Here is a 10,028-nt window from a genome sequence, read left to right as displayed (position 1 = left end):
GGGGGGGGGGGGGCGAGGAGGTGAGGAGTTGTGGTATTGATTTCAACTGTTGATGGTGCATTTTCATTGACTTGGGAATTTCATGCATTTCTAGGCGCAGATTGCGTTACGGGCTTGGCAGTTCTTCCGTTTTATGGAGAAAGGGGCGTATAGGTAGTCCGTTTCAAAATGAAGTATTTATTAATTTTCTTGAAAATGTATTAATTTATCAAAATTACTGATTAAATTCATCAATTTATAACAATTTCATGGGTCTGTTAACTCGAATTGTGTATTCCATTATGATTTCGCCAATCTTCCGGCAAAAGTAAACCTTCTGATTTTTTATCTGATTTTTAGGATGTCGTCTAACGGCTCAGGCAAAGTTTAACTAATAAAATCATTGTAAAATGTATGGAAAGGTAGATTTGAATGGGGCTCAAATCAAGGCTCTGATGTTCGACTACGAAATTATAATAGCATTTCACTGGAGAAAAAATAGCCAAAGTGCTTGGATACCCTTCATTCTGAAAGCAAGAACATCTTTTCCTCTGTTAAAAAAAATGTCCAAACTTTTGAAATCTCTTTATATTATAAAAATCCAAATCGACTTCTGATGATAAAAATTTGGTACTCGAAATTAAGACTCTACACTTAAGGATCACAAGGATCAGAATAAAGGTCACAAGTGTCAAAATAAGGGTCATGAGGGTCAAAATAAGGGGCAAAGGGGTTAGATTAAGGGTCGTGAGGGTCAGATTAAGAGTTGCAAGGGTCAGATTAAGGGTCGTGAGGGTCAGATTAAGGGTCACGAGGGGTATAATGAGGGTCAGAATCAGGGACAGATTAAGGGTCGTGAGGGTCAGATTAAGAGTTGCAAGAGTCGGATTAAGGGTCACGAGGGCTATAATGAGGGTCAGAATGAGGGTCACGAAAGTCAGACTATGGGTCATAAAGGTCAGATTAAGGGTCGTGAGGGTCAGATTAAAAGTTACAAGGGCCAACTTAAGGGTCAAATTAAGGTTCATGTGGGTTAGATTAAGGGTCACGAGGGATATAATGAGGGTCAGAATGGCTCACGAGAGACAGAATACGGGTAACGAGCGTTAGATTAAGGGTCGTGAACGTCAGATTAAGGGTCACACGGGCCAGATTAAGGTTTATATGTGTCAGATTAAGGGTCACAAGGGTCAGAATAAGGATTATGAGGGCCATATAAGGGTTGGCGAGCGGAGCGAGCAGTGGACGTAGCCCCCTAGTTTACTCTATTAAAAACTGAAACGTATAATGCCATCATGCACTCTATCTCCAATATTCACATCCAAAATCCTCTCTAATTTATCATCCACAATACCAAGCCAACCCCTGCAAACCGTACAACAGTCCATAAGTCTCACAAAAAATTTATTCCCAATTTTTCTTCCCCTCGATTTTTTCTTATTCCCACCCAACGAATATCTTTGCATAAAATTGCGAAATATATTTCGTGCCAAGCGTCGATAAAACCTTTTAGCGAATGGCCAAGAGTCACAGCGTGTGACACATAGAATATAATGTCATGGATTCTGGAAAGCGCCAATGGCATTATATCGGTTGCACATGATTTTCCCGTACATAGGCTTCATCTCCATCCAACAAACCGGCGGTGATAGGNGGGGGGGGGGGGGGGGGGGGGGGGGGGGGGGGGGGGGCGGGGGGGGGGGGGGGGGGGGGGGGGGGGGAGCCGATGGGATAAAATGAGGCAACCGAGGGAGTATATACGTTTTCCCCTTCACACGCATTTCCGATGTGACTCTCTGAATGGCGTGACGCCTCGTATGGCGCTATGCAGTTTATATCCTTAGGCCCCCTCTTCTCTCACACATACACACTTTCGTTCTACCTTTGTTTGTATTGTACGAAGGGGGGCTTTTAACACCATGGACTACTCCAATGCGGCACAAACAAAGCGGAAGATTTTCCCTTGGGGTCAAGGATGATGACTTATTTTGAGGCTATCCAGGTGATAATTATGGAATTGTCGCTAGTGATTTTTAATTTTTCGAAAGTTATTGTCGTGCGCCCGAAAATCCAAGGCGCACACTGATAGAAAGGATTAGTTATTGGTAACGAATGGATTTTGGTTGGAGGTTGGGGTCTATTCGGTCCCACCAAATGTTCATTCGTTAATAGTTAACGAATGTATATTTCAGGAGCCTTGTTTCACTTGACTTTCACCATTCAAGTGAACCATTCGTTAACTATTAACGAATATTCATTTGGTCATATGTAACTCTACCATTCGTTAATAGTTAACGAATCATTCTATCAGTGCACTCGAAAAAATAATGAGGTAAATGTACCTACGCTCGTTCAGATGTTGCGAGCTATGATATTTTAATCATTTTGACAGTCTCAAGAAACTGTGAAAAGTGAAATACGATTGGAGTTATTATTTTTAGTTGATGAGGCAAGTTATAGACAAAAGAGAGAGATTCATTCACAGCAACTGGTGCGACGATAGAGTGAATTGTCAAGTCGCAAGTTAAGAAACTGACTATTTTTAAATGTTGATATCTTCGTTATAATAGTCAAATAAATTAATAAAAATATATAAGTCATAGTAATATCTTAATATTTCACTGAAATGTCGGCAATTAAAAAAATAGGTACAATGGAAATGGTATTGATCCTATGCTCGTTTTGCAATCAACTGTCAACTGGTTATGGACTGAATGGGTGAAAAAATCATTTAAAAATTTGGACTGTCCAATTGAAATATAATTTTGTGCCTCGAGATATTTTTGAAGATTGTTTTATCGCAAATAGGATACTCACGATGTAATAAGTTCGGGTATAAACTTTCCATATCATTCAAATCACGAGACGAGGATAGGGACATGGGACTTTCCACGCTTATGGACGATTATTTATTAAAAAATAGTCATTATCATGATTAATGTAAGTGAATCCTAATTCTGAAGTTTTTACTTTCTGATAACTAATTTAAAACATTGCATCTTTATACTCATTTCAATTGAAATATCGGACTAATGATGTGTTCACCTCACACGGAGAGAAATATTCAATAAAAATTACCAGAAAAAAGACGTAAAAATTACGTTTCGAAACGTAATCTGGGAGCGAAGTAAAATTCAATAAAAAGTGGCAATCGTCACGTAAATTCTACGATCTGTTCCGTAAAAATTACTCATCCGCCCGACGCCTCACGGCTAGCCATGAGTCACCGTGAGGGGGAGATTTTAACAACACGTTCCGTAATTTGTCCGGAACTTTTCGTAAAAATGCTTAAACATCCAAGAATTTTCATGTTCTGAGGCATAATAAGTCTTGAAGTTTCTGTTAGATTTTACAACTTCCAGCAAAATTACGTGGCTTTTTCGTATTTTTTCGGTGACAGACCCGAAAATTTACTGAACGTTTCAGATTTATTCTCTTATATTCCTATAGAAATTCACTGAAAACGATTCTCGCTTGCGGATTACGTGAAATGTTCCGTAATTTTTCTTGAATATTTCTCTCCGTGCAGCTACACGAGCACAAGATCATTTACCTTACCTTGTTTCACGGATATCCAAGTAGTTCGGGAAATTTTTCTTACGTATTTTAATTGACAAATTTGATGATTGAAAATGCTTGAATCTCTAGTGCGGTCGATACCAAACTGTAAAAAATACTTGGGTGTCCTCGAATACGCAGAGTTCGAACCCGAATGAACCCTCCAGTGGGCGCGCAATGAGCTTAGCGCCGTTGATTTTTTATTTTTTATTTTTACACAAAAACTTTGGGAGTGAAAAATCCAGAAAAATTTGAATTCCTACTTTCAATTATATCAAATGAATTGATAATTTTTTTTTGAGCCATACTTGCGCCATTAAATTATTACAATCTTTTGAAAACTCGACTCGCCGAAATTTCCCGTGTTTAACCTCAAAATGTCAAAGTTTTACACCAAAGGAAATCGAGTTCTGGATTTATCTAATGACTATTTTTCTCTTAGATCGCTATTTCCTATCCATTGAAGGTTCGAAATTCCCCTGTAAACGAGGAATAAGTGATTTTCTTCAACTTTTTTTTTTCATGAAATCGTAAAGTACACGCGACGGCGCTGCGCTTAACGCGCGACCAGATACGTTCGGTGGAGGGGTGCGAACACTCAAGGTTTAACTACACATCTGATTGAAAATCCAGCGTCATTAAAAGTCTATTTGTAAAGTTGAGACCTTTCGCACCCCTTCCAGTATATTCACATACTTCATTTCAGAAAGAAATCTTCAAAGAAAGTCCCTCGCCAAAGCAAGTACCCCCGGCTCACCCCCGCAGAATATCTCGATCCGCCAATGACACAATTAAATTACCAACTCTTTTTCACCCCAGCATCATTCCCTAACGAACTCGTAACGAAGCAAATTAAACCTCAACACTATTTCCGTAACTCCAGTCCATAATTATAAAGATGAATCAGGGATAAATTGGAACAACGTGAAAAAAAGAGATATTGGAAAGGTATGAATAGTGTGCAAAAAAGCTGCACCGATGCTTTTCGTACTTTGCTATCCCCATTTAGCTCCCACTGTTCCCCAGTTAAAAAAAAAAGATATGAAAGAATGAGAAAAAGAGAGGAGTACAATCCCGACTACAATAGAGCCATGATGAAAAATTGAGCAATTCTGACGTTGAAGGAACTGCTGGTAAGTCAGTTGGACAGGTTTTTTCATCCCAAGATTTCCCTCCGCGATACGACAGATCTCATTTAATTCGTATATTCCACTTCACCGATTCATCGAAAAACTAGATTACCCCCGCGAATGTGAATGCCTCACATTCAGCGAAAGAATTCTAATATTCCAACGGAATTACCGGATTAACCCGCTGGAAAATTCATATCCGACAAATGAAAAATTCCGAATCCGATAATTGCAATACTCTATTGGCTCAATTCGGTCAGATAAAGCGATAAAATTCGTTTCCCTCAGGTAAAGGAAAACAGAATTATTTCCCTGATGCATCGGCATTACGGAAACTTGGTTCATTATTCAAATATCTGAATCCACAATTTTTCTCCATTTCCGGAAAATGCCATTATGAAAAAGCAATTGAGGTTTGCAATGACGTGCTCACTGCACAAACGAATCCCCACTACATCAAAAAAATAATCGCAATGAAATCCATCACTTACTTCGTCATAGATAAAGTTATCAATCTCCTCGAGTGGTCTTCCATACAGATTGGACGGAAATGGCTCAAACTTGTGTGGAAGTATAGCACCATCCTCAACGGATGTTTTTCTCCTAGGTTGAAAACCATAGTCCCTGACAAGCTGAATAGTTCTGTTCTCGAGTCTATCAAGGCTCTCCTTCGTAAACGGTTTAACACTGTGCTTGCTATTCTTAGTTCCCGCATAACCACTGACACTTCCTTGACCACTGATCACATTACCAGTACCAACATTATTATCCGGTGTTGTAGGATCAGCACTTTTGTCCTCAAGAATATCATCGGCCAGTGCTTGTAAATGTGTACCAAGTGTATCAGCCTGTATCTCAGCACTGGCTGAATCCCCCGTGCCCGAATCAGCTGAAGTACCAGCGGTGCCAACAAGCGGTGGCCTAAGCCGTGTGCTGTCCTGAGATCGAAAACGCGTCTTACCCTTGTGCACATCCTCATCAATCTCCCTGTCCTGTCCCTTTCCGTTATCACCATCATCAATCCTCCTCGGAAGATCATCACCATCATCATCATCATTATTGTCATCCTCAGACCTCGGATTACACCGTGGAAACATAGCCGAAATACTTGGCGACTCTCCCATATTGCTCCTCCCACTCCCTCTATCACCTACGTCAGCATCAAAAGCAATATCAGGCTCCGAATCCTCATTAGGAAACTGTCTAATAGTCCTCTCCGAACTGTCATCCTGATCAAAGACCTCGTAACCACTTGGCGATAATGGAGATAATCTCGACGAGTCGTCCGAGTGTCTCGTAGATTCCTCATCCATTCTACTCCTTGTATCCCTGTGCTCCCCCTCCCTAACATCACCACCCACCTCCCAACATCTACGTCTACCACGTCCCACAGATCTTATCCTTCTGGTTGTATCAGCTAATCTCGACGACGACAGTGCTGCTGCTGATGACGGTGGTGTTGACAGTGGTGATGAAGTTGAGAATGATGATGATGAGGAAGACGATGATAATATAACATCGGCAGTGCTCAACTTCGTACTTGTACCAGGCTCATCGGATCTGGTTGAATAATCGAGATTTAGATTATTGAGGTAGAGACCGGCGACACGAGGACGATTTACGAAGCCATTGTCCTCTGACCCACTGCTCGAGGGACTCGGAGGTGCCTTTGACCCCTCGCCCCCGGCTCGTCGGGATGTCATTGGCTTGTTGCACCACTTCTTATGCGTATCATCATCATCAATGTAGCAACAACAGTGCTCATCGTTGCTCGGCAGATGAACAAATCAGTCATGTGAGATATGATAAGTTGTCTCCAACTCGTCGCAATCTGCGACGACTGTCCTATCGCTGTGTTGATGTCTACAATCATTGCGCATTACTCACAACATCATGCTCAACGTGTGTTCGTGAGATCAATTCACCAGCAGTCATGACGATTCAACACACTACATTATCGCCAATTCACCGTTGCCAGCTGGTTCTCCTTCGATAAGCGAATGTTCTTCACATTTGTTACCTAGGTTTCTAAGGAAACTCAGAGAGAGGGCGGGGGCGGGGGGCAACTACGGGTGCAGTGATTTATTGTAAGTCACGAAGCAGCTCGCGCTATCTAGTCACAGTCATCGGATGAGCATTATCATTGTTTGGTTCATAACTTTTTACAAATATTGTTAACTTATCAACGATTAGATTAAGTCCTCTGATCACTATTCAACTCTTCGCTAATCATCTAGGAACAAAATTAGTCTAATCAGCGCCGTCAGCATTGTCAATCATCACATCCTGGACGAGTGAATGTTCCCTCACTCTGGAGCAAAGAGAAGAAAATATGAATAAAGTTGTGGTTCAGTCACAGCCAATGGGTGTCTCCGAGTGGCCCTCGAGAGATAAGAAAGTGGAAAAATACAAGTGGGTGAGAATAATACAGGCAAGAATATATGCAGGGAAAATAGAAGTGATAAGATCCGAGGAAGTGCGAGAGACCAAGAGAGATGGCACGGAAAATGGGAGGGGTGTGTGGATGTGAAAAGCCCCGAGAATAAGGTTACGAGGATCGGTTGAGTTGTTGAGAGGAGAATGAGCCCCCGAGACACCCTGACCCTGCCAACACGAACTGTATATTCACCACGTCACAACACTCGCCGAATGTCTCTCTCATCTTCCTCTTCACTGTTGAGGGTTTAACCGAGCCACCAATCAGTGGATATAATCAGGGGCTGTTAGGGGCTGTCCGAGCCTTCGTAAAAGATCATTACTCAGTACCGATGGATTTCTAGAGCAATTAAGACGTCAATCGTGACGGTTACCGATAACGATGTCTCGGGTTACTCTCTATAAACGTATAATGAGAGATCACCACGTAACCCCCGTGACCTTTCGCACTTTCCAACAACATCGACCTGCAAAACTGCCACACAACAGTAGCAGCACAAACAAGCCCTCCGGTTTTACCACACACTGACAGCCACCAATCACAGTAACCAGTTGATGATGATTGATTATCCAAAATCACAATCAGCTGTAAATTAATTTTTACAATACAATGTTTACTTTGTGCCCCTCACAACACTGGACTTATTCAGACGATTAGCTATCCCAATTCGTCGTCATGCTCGTTATGTAGCTAAATTTTCACCCCAAATGGCCAATGATTTATTTTAGCAATTGGCCGGGTGCAATCAACTATTTTTACACTTGTTGGGAAATAATGCCGGAGGGAATGGAGGGAAAAAAAAAACACAAATCACGGGCATCCCTTACGAGAGCTGTGGCGGCACTGTTCACAGCTTGAACGAGGTGGGTGATGCCGTGAAACGCGCGCGCGCGTATTGAACGAAACGAGGGGGAAGGGAGGAGGTTCCTTGCCACCGGAGTGACCGAAATTGGAGTCACAACCACCTACCTGGTATGCAACATCAAGCCCCTAGCTCTCAGCCCCCTGTGACCGACGGTGATCAACTTGGAGAGGACAAAATACCATCTGCACTCTGATAATTGGAACTGTGATAATGCTTATGTCCATCTGTTACTGGTGATCATTGGAAATGTATTTTTTACGAAGGTGTGGGATTGTCGATGCAGGGGATGCCACCAGGAGGCAGCAGGTGAGGGCGTCATCGACTTTGATTGCGCATTGCATGGGTCATCAGTCGTGAGTTGAGGTGTCACCAACATCTCCCATGTCTTCCAGACGATCCTTCATTATGTGTGGAAGGAGATTCTGCTGAATCGGCGGTAAAATATCTTTCGAGTGCTGGGTATCACAGGAAAGTTGGTAGTGGCGTCAGGAAAGTTCGACAACTGTCAATAGAATGGGAACTATGAGAGAGTTACTCTGTTGATTCTTCAAAGACGATGAAGGAAAAAGGGGCGAGGATCAATCGCAACGGCTTTCGATGCGAATGAATGCAAGATGCGGTGGAAAGTTTCTTCAGAGTTTCAAAATTGCAGGGCATTATGTATTATTCCTTTCTTCTTCTCTAGTGATTATTTTTTTCAGCAGTGAATGTCTTTTCTTTCAGGGTAGCCAATTGGGAGCCGGGAGAACCAAACACAATTCGTTGAAAGGGTTTCCTCGTAAACATGCCTCGGGGTATACCTAGAATGTGGGTTGAGAGGAGGTATAATCAACGAGTTCTTGTGGTAACCAAAGGTAATTCCTTGCCTCAAAAAAGTTGGATTTAGTTTGTGAAAACGGCCGAAAATAGGAGAGGAAAATTAACTATTTGGAATTGAATAATATTGGAGCTGATGTGTTTTAATGCAAGTGTAACTGTGGATTTTCGTAATTTTAAATTCATGTTCAGGCGTACATTTAGGCGCTGTCATACACTTATGTTCAGATATATATTCATTTTTAAGTAGAAATTCATATCCGGACTTGAACTCATATCAAGACATAAGTTCCTGTCTAGATTTTCATTCCTACTCAAACGACCATAAGGCCTGTCCCAGACAGGAATTTATGTTCAAATACAAAATAAAGTTTCCACAATATTTCGTATCTGACATGAATCAATCATAACCTCATGTCCAGCCGTGAATTCCCGACAGGAATTCATCCCCAGACATAAATTTATGTCCAGACTTGAACTCATGTCGGAAATAAGTTCCTATCTATACCTCAATTTGTGCTCAAACGACTAAATGGTCTGTCCAGACATAAATTCACGTCCTGATACATATGTATTTTCTGCCCCGAGTTCCTGTCCGGCAGGAATTCATCCCCAGACATAAATTCATGTTCAGACTTGAACTCATGTCCGGACATAAGTTCCTGTCTATACCTCAATTCATGCTCAAACGACTAAATGGCCTGTCCAGACATAAATGTATGTCCTGACGCATATTTATGTTCCACCCCGAGTTCCTGTCCGGACATAAACCAGACATAATGTGCAGACGTGAATTCTCGACATGAATTCCTCCCCAGATATGGATTCATGTCGGAATTCATTCCCAGATACGAATTCATGTCCAAATTGATGTCGTGAAAACGCCCCCTGAATCATGAATTATGCACATTTCATCTTCACCTCATACTATTTTTAATAAACCTATATGCCCTTCCCACGATTGCCAGTCATAACTTCGTCCGCTACAAACTCCATCAATAATAAATTGAATCATTACAAATCCTCAACTTTCCACCGCTCTCACTCAAAAATTGACTTTTTAGCCCCATTAAACATTCAATCCAGTCTCAACGCAGCATTATCAATCTTGCATCGTTTCATGGGCGTACAACACTGTACTTCGTACAGCAACACATCCCCCCGTCTGACCAAACGTGCACTAAATCCACGCGCTTTCACCTCTATTCCTCCCCCTCGCCGCCCTAATCACCCCTAAGAGTCC

The sequence above is a fragment of the Diachasma alloeum genome, unplaced genomic scaffold (assembly GCF_001412515.2).
Source record: "Diachasma alloeum isolate Michigan unplaced genomic scaffold, Dall2.0 Dall_scaffold_00379, whole genome shotgun sequence".
Taxonomy (NCBI): domain Eukaryota; kingdom Metazoa; phylum Arthropoda; class Insecta; order Hymenoptera; family Braconidae; genus Diachasma; species Diachasma alloeum.
The sequence above is the reverse complement of the archived record's forward strand: the minus strand, read 5'-3'. Positions refer to the sequence as shown.